The 7,500-nt window shown below is 50.2% G+C and overlaps 1 protein-coding gene across 1 annotated transcript in view; it reads left to right on the top strand.

Annotated features, from left to right (window-relative positions):
* LOC134102353 (uncharacterized) overlaps positions 1-7,500 on the top strand; it is a 46,708-nt gene that overhangs the window by 31,917 nt on the left and 7,291 nt on the right. The gene's annotated exons all lie outside the window — the stretch shown is intronic.

The following is a 7,500-nucleotide window of genomic DNA, read 5'->3' as shown; positions in this document are numbered from 1 at the left end:
CACACACACACACACACACACACACACACAGCAGAGCTCCAGAGCTCACCTCCTGGCCAGGACTCTTAAGGGCGCTGAGCGGCCGATCCCTCCTCTGAGCGCTTGAGTGGGAGGTGATGACAGAGGAATTTAGACGCTGTTTATTAAGGGTCACCTAGGTGACCATCACCAAGGTGACCAGCCCAAAGAAGGGGATCAAGGGAAGAGAATTAAGAGGAGCAGAATAAAAGTTTGGAAAACGCAGTTATGAAGGGGCAGAGAGTCGCAAGGATTGAGTGGACAGTAAGAAACGTTTACGGTCAAACGGTCAAACGGCCATCAAGGTACAAACAAACCATAAAGACACAATACAGATGGCGGTGCAGCTTCTATCTGTAATCTAAGACTGAGTCAGTGCAGGAGGCCATAGAGTGTCTGTCTTCATAGCCGTCTCAGACCGACAAGCCGAAGACAAAAACATTAACAACGCTGCTCGGGTCCCTGTCATCTCTCCTCCACACACACACACACACACACACTGGCATATCGGCGTGCCCGTCTCCAGCAACCCTCCGCGCCGCCGTTTGTGCCCGTTTCAGCAGATTCGCTGGCACGCTCCGCCACCGCGTGGCTCCGTGCCCGTCTCATCCGAGATGCGAAGCGATGCCCACTCATCAGCGGAGCGCCCACTCCAGGGCCCTCGCCACGCTCACATGAGAGAAGGTGCTGAGGAACAACATGCCACCCGTCTGGAGATAGAGCTGAGATGAACAGGCCTCTGTGGAGAGAGACGGAGAGAGAGAGAGAGAGAGAGAGAGAGAGAGAGAGGGAGAGACAGAGAGAGAGAGAAAGAGACACAGTGAGAGACACACACACGGAGAGAGAGAGAGACAGAGAGAGAGAGAAGGAGGGACCGAGAGAGAGAGATGAATTACAAGGCTCAGAATGCCAGAGGGAGACAGAGAGATGAATGTGATCTGGAGGCTGACGCACAGCGTAGACGTGGACCGTAGATGACCCTTGACCCTTGACCCTTTTGGAAGCGTTACTCGCCGAACTGTCTTGACCGTTGTTGACGTTTTTCAGGTTGTTGCTGTCCTGGGGTGCAAGCAAAACCTCAAGTGCATGAGTAAGTGAGTGTGTGTGTGTGTGTGTGTGTGTGTGTGTGTGTGTGTGTGTGTGTGTGCTGATTAAGAATGAACGAAGAGCAGAAATCGAAAGATCAAACGCTTCACTGCAGGGAGCGCTACTGGTGCAAGTTGAAGTGGTACATAATCAAACTGACTTTCACAGTTACGATTTGTTCATTGACCTCCAGATTTTAAAACAGTCTATTGAATCCAAATGATGCCGAGATCTCAAGGTTGTGTTCTCCTTGATATGAACCAGCAGCAGTAAATAAATCACTCTGCTAGCAACAAACGGCTATTCTGCAGTAGCACACAGTCCTGACCAGGCCTTGTGCAAGGGCAGCAGGGAACAGACCTCTTGATTTAATCGCTCCAGATACGATGGAGATTGAGTTGGCCAAACCTACAGACTGAGTCTGGTACGACTGGGAGTTCGTTATGAGCACAAATATAACGATTGAGCTGTTGGCTGTTTAACATCACAATTGCAACCATGGTGATTGCAACCTATGGCAACCATAAAAGGGACTTGTCAAGATAGCATCAAACATGTTTGATTAAATCTGTATAGGGTCAAGAATTTAAATAATTCTGTCACCCAAACACACACAACGCTTCCTGGTGCAACTGAACACAGCGACTACCGTTGACTCCATTGGATTTCCCATGACACACACGACTGAGGACAGAGGAGATGCTTTAGGACACACACTCAGCACAGAGGAAATGCTTTAGGACACACACTCAGCACAGAGGAAATGCTTTAGGACACACACTACTCAGGACAGAGGAGATGCTTTAGGACACACTCTCAGCACAGAGGAGATGCTTTAGGACACACACTACTCAGCACAGAGGAGATGCTTTAGGACACACACTACTCAGGACACACACTACTGAGGACAGAGGAGATGCTTTGGGACACACACTACTCAGGACACACACTACTGAGGACAGAGGAGATGCTTTAGGACACGCTTGTCTGCTGCCGGAGTGGGAAACCCAAACGCTGAAAGACAGAAGGGCCGGAGAGAGGGAGGGAGAGAGGGACGGGGCAGGAGGAGGGAGCGGAGAGAGGGACGGAGAGAGGGACGGGGCAGGAGGAGGGAGCGGAGAGAGGGATGAGGAGAGGGCCAGGGCAGGAGAAGGGAGCGGAGAGAGGGACGGGGCAGGAGAAGGGAGCGGAGAGAGGGACGAGGCAGGAGAAGGGAGCGGAGAGAGGGCCGGGGCAGGAGAAGGGAGCGGAGAGAGGGCCGGGGCAGGAGAAGGGAGTGGACACTTGTACACACACATTCCATTTGTGTTTCTTTTCCCCCGCGTGGACGCTGGCCACCCAGCGCAAGAGAATGTCCAGACACAACAACGAGGGAGAGACACACACACACACACACACACACACACACACACACACACACACAAAACAACGAGGGAGAGAGACGCTGTGAGCTGTCAGAGCGCGGGGGAGGGGGGTGAGAAATCGAGCGGGATGACTTTGAGAAAAACTCCATCCCCCGGACAGAGAAAACTCCACATTTGTTTTATCTCTGGTCATTTTTGGAATGGCTGAGCGCCATGCAGGATACTGTAGGTCGACAGAGAGTGTGTGTGTCTGTGTGTATGAGTGTGTGTGTGTGTGTGTGTGTGTGTGTGTGTGTGCGTGTGTGTGTGTGTGTTATTTCTGGAAGCGCTAGGCAGGAGATTGATGGGCCAGGCCTGCTCAGTGTAAAGTCTGCTGGCTCTACAGCCCCCAGCCCCTCCTTCTGTCACACAGATACACACACACACACACACATACTGTACATAGACACACAACGCACACATACACACACACACATATAAATACACACAAAGACTCATCCTCAAGCCACACTTACACATAGGCTACAAAAAGGTCTCTCTCTCTCACACACACACACACACACACAAACACACACACACACTGGGATGGGCCAAAGACCAAAAAGGAAGATGAGTCCAGGTCTCCCGCATGTCCCGAGTGTTTATAAAAGTCTGATACTCCGAGAATGTTTTCTTTTTTCTTCTGCTATTTGTTCTTCCCATCTCTAATGCCCCCAACCCCCCAACACACACACACACACACCCCGTCCCCCCTGGTCCATCCGTCAGTGCCCCACTCATCCGTGGTTGCGGTGTGGACACACAGACCCTGGGAAACTCTGCACTGTTGGCATCCGTCCACAAAAGCTCCTAAGCGGACAGTCATGACTCCTTCTCTCCCTCTCTCCTCTCCCTCTCTTCCTCTCCCTCTCTCCTCTCCCTCTTCCTCTCTCTCCCTCTCTCCTCTCCCTCTTCCTTAAGCGATGGATTTGGACACAGAAGGTCACGGCACGCTGGAGCTCATCAACAGCGGTCCTCTCCCCCTGAGGTTTCCATGGCGAACACAGCAGCAGGATGTGGTGGTGGTTGCGCTGTTGCTATGGCACCCTGCCTTCAGCATCCCTCCTGGGTGCTAATGGTGAGATCGCTTCACACGCTGCTCTCCCCATCATCCAGCTGGGTTACGTGGAGAATACACACCAGCTGAGGAAGAGGAGGAGGAGGAAGAGGATACACACCAGCTGAGGAGCAGAAAGAGGAGGAAGAGGATACACACCAGCTGAGGAGGATGAAGAGGAGGAAGAGGATACACACCAGCTGAGGAAGATGAAGAGGAGGAAGAGGATACACATCAGCTGAGGAAGAGGAGGATGAGGAAGAGGATACACATCAGCTGAGGAAGATGAAGAGGAGGAAGAGGATACACACCAGCTGAGGAAGAGGAGGAGGATACACACCAGCTGAGTAAGAGGAGGAGGAGGAAGAGGATACAGACCAGCTGAGGAAGATGAAGAGGCATCGCTTTGAGGAAGAGAGGAGAAATTGTCACGATGATGAAGAGAGGAAGAGACATCGCTGTGAGGAAGAGGAGAGGACAACACATCATGGTGATGAAGAGGAGAGGAGGAGACATCGCTATGAGGAAGAGGAGAGAGGAGAGGAGGAGACATCGCTGTGAGGAAGAGGAGAGGACAACACATCATGGTGATGAAGAGGAGAGGAGGAGACATCGCTGTGAGGAAGAGGAGAGAGGAGAGGAGGAGACATCGCTGTGAGGAAGAGGAGAGGACAACACATCATGGTGATGAAGAGGAGGGGAGGAGACATCGCTGTGAGGAAGAGGAGAGAGGAGAGGAGAGGGGCAGATATAGGGAAGGCTGAACTTCAAGGCACACAGACATGGGTGACCACAGCTATACAGTATGACAGGATAGAGTTAAAGGCCACGGAGGGATAGAAATGGAGAGAGAGAGGAGGAGAGAAGAAAGGCACTGGTGCTGTGCTCTGGCTGAAGCAGAGACCAATGAGAGAGAGAGAGAGAGAGAGAGAGAGAAGGAGAAGATGAGAAGAGATGCCAGAGAGAGAAAAGGAAAAGGAAGGGGTGGATTGCAAAGGGGAGAGAGGACAGTGGTGTTGAATGAGAGAGAGAGAGAGAGAGTGAGAGTGAGAGTGAGAGAGAGAGAGAGGGTTGCCCAGAGGATGGTGTTGAATGAGAGGGAGAGAGAGAGAGAAAGAGGAGAGAGTTGCTCAGAGGATGGTAATGTTGGAGATGGAGAGAGAGGAGGATGGTGATGTTGGAGAGAGAGGAGAGGGGAAAGGCTTCTGTCTGCTGGTCCCTGCAGGCCTGGAGAGGAGCGTCTGCAGAGGGGTCAAGGGTCACCTATCCATCAGCGGCTGCAATATGAGCGCTGATGTCAGCCTCCTCTCATTGGGGGAGGTGGGAGTGATGCGTGTTATTGTCCAGGCCGCCGGCCGATGACAGGGGCTGGCAGCACCGTTAGTGACCCATTACTGTGTGTGTGTGTGTGTGTGTGTGTGTGTGTGTGTGTGTGTGTGTGTGACCGTAGTGTCCCATTAGTGTGTGTGTGTGTGTGTGTGACCGTAGTGACTCATTAGTGTGTGTGTGTGTGTGTGTATGTGTGTGTGTGTGTGAGTGTGTGTGTGTGAGCGTAGTGTCCCATTAGTGTGCTGGACGCTTTAATCTTTAATGAAAACGGCCGATGGCGGGTCCTGCACTGAGGAAGACATCAGCACCACGTCTGGGATTAAATTCAGCTGACTTCCTGTTTTCCTGCTCAAGCAGACTGCATGGTTTTGTTGGTGTGTGTGTGGTGTACATGTGTGTTTGTGTGTGTGTGTGTGTGTGTGTGTGTGTGTGTGTGTGTGTGTGTGTGTGTGTGTGTGTGTGTGTGTGTGTGTGTGTGTGTGTGTGTGTGTGTGTGTGTGTGTGTGTGTGTGTGGTGAATGTGTGTGTTTGTGTGTGTTTGTGTGTGTGTGCATTTCTGTGTTTGTGCATGCAATGCAAGTCAAGTACCTTCATCAAGTACTTCTCCCAAAGTATTTATTTTATCCCTCAAAAACAAAAGTTTTTCAGTTCAGCTCTGAAAATAATTCCCGACAGGACAAGAGTGCAAACACTGAGATGGAAACAATCAGTCCTCTTTGAGCGGCGTGAGGTGCGGAGAGGTGCGGCGTGGTGCGGCGTGGTGCGGCGCTATTCCCCAAACACACACACACACACACACACACACACAGCAGTGGCGTGGTGCGGCGTGGTGCGGTGTGGTGTGGCGTGGCGTGTCCAAGTTGTTTTGTGTGCGAGCGTAAACAATGAAATGCAAATAGCACAAAGTCAAAGAAGCCTAGTGGCGTCACTGCTATTCCCCAAACACATACACACACACACATTGCAGCCAACACTGAAGCAACACACACACACACTGCAGCCAACACTAGAGCAACACACACTCACACTGCAGCCGACACGCTGCAGTGAATCAAACCCGCGTCTGGCCCCGATCTGGCACTGTTTTGGCACTGATTAAGGTGCTATGTGGAGGGTTCTTTTTGTTGTTTAAAACATCCCGGAACTACTTACAAATGAAGAGCGCTTTTCCAAATCTCTGTCAATCCATTTTTGAAAACATTAGTGAGTCATGTGGCTTATTTGTGTTTTTCATGTAGCCTAATATCAATACAACGGTGTATTGCTTTGATTGAGTAAAGATCATTCAGATAACAATAACCTAAATACAGTTCCACTGAAATTGCTTGGATAACAAAATATTGAACAATGATTTATGAAAATGCATTACAATGGTGGATAGGCTAGTGTTTTGGAAAAGAGCTCCTCAAATATCAATAGAATAATTATGTTATTATCAATATCAATATTATAGAATATTGATCAAACCTGTGACCACCAGGCTGACCCTCTCGTAGCACCAAGCTAAGTGTGTTGCTGCATTATACCCTACACAATGGAATTCAATGGCTGCGTTCAACACAACTCAGAGCATATCAGATTCCACATACAGTAGATGGTCTGGTAGGAGCCTGGCCCAGACTGAACCCTTGTATGGCCCTGATGTGGCCCCAGTATGGCCCTGAACTGGCCCCGACCTAAGCCCTATTATGGTCCCGAACTGGCCCTGATGTGGCCCTGATATGGCCCTAGCATGGAACAACACTTAACTTGTTGAAGCACAACAGAGCTGTTTGGAGTATTTATGTGTGAACTGAAGCATTTGTTTATATTTGTTTACATTTGCCTCTGACAGCTCCTCACATTTGTGTACAGCCCAAGGACCCAGACATCAACAAACTGACATTACAACAAAAAAAAATGGGGCAGTTTATAGCCAATTGCTGAGTCACTTCCTGTCAAGTGTGAAAAGTAGCACTACGCACCCATCAGAGACATAAACGTGCTGAACTGTCCTGCAACAGTCTCTACTCCAGCTGCTCTTCCCACAGACTAAACTCTCTCTGGGAGAGTCGAAGCCCATTTCACATTTAGTAGCACCACATAGGGCTACTAATTAGCCCAAGTAACACAGAAGGGGAGTGTAGCTATGTTCCCCACTTTGTACGGGACTTGGGAACATAGGGCCCTTTTTTAAAAAAAAATGGTCCTACTGTATATTCCCTGCTTTTCCCAAAAAACATAGGGGAACATAGGGATGACCAAAAACACCAAAAACACAGAGCTAAGTAGCTAGTTATCCCAGGGTTGTGTCTAGAAGTCAAGCGTGCACGCTGGGCAGTGTGCATTTTCCGGAAGTTACGTCAGAATAGACTGTCCGAAAGTCAAGCGCTCTCACTAGTTGGCTACTTCGTTTGGCGTGATTTCCAAGCGTGCATCGATGCATCTTTTTTGCCCTCAGGTATCCCATAATCCATTGCGCAGCGCAGGTCAAGCTCCACACGTCATGCAAATCGTCAACACACCCCCCTCCCCGAGTCAGGTGACGCCAACTAGTTAGTGCTGTCCAAATGTAGGTAGGGACGCATACTGAGGAGCAAGCTAACTAATACGCTACTGGGAAGAAGG

This window comes from Sardina pilchardus, chromosome 15, assembly GCF_963854185.1.
Source record: "Sardina pilchardus chromosome 15, fSarPil1.1, whole genome shotgun sequence".
NCBI classification, from domain to species: domain Eukaryota; kingdom Metazoa; phylum Chordata; class Actinopteri; order Clupeiformes; family Clupeidae; genus Sardina; species Sardina pilchardus.
The sequence above is the reverse complement of the archived record's forward strand: the minus strand, read 5'-3'. Positions and strand labels throughout refer to the sequence as shown.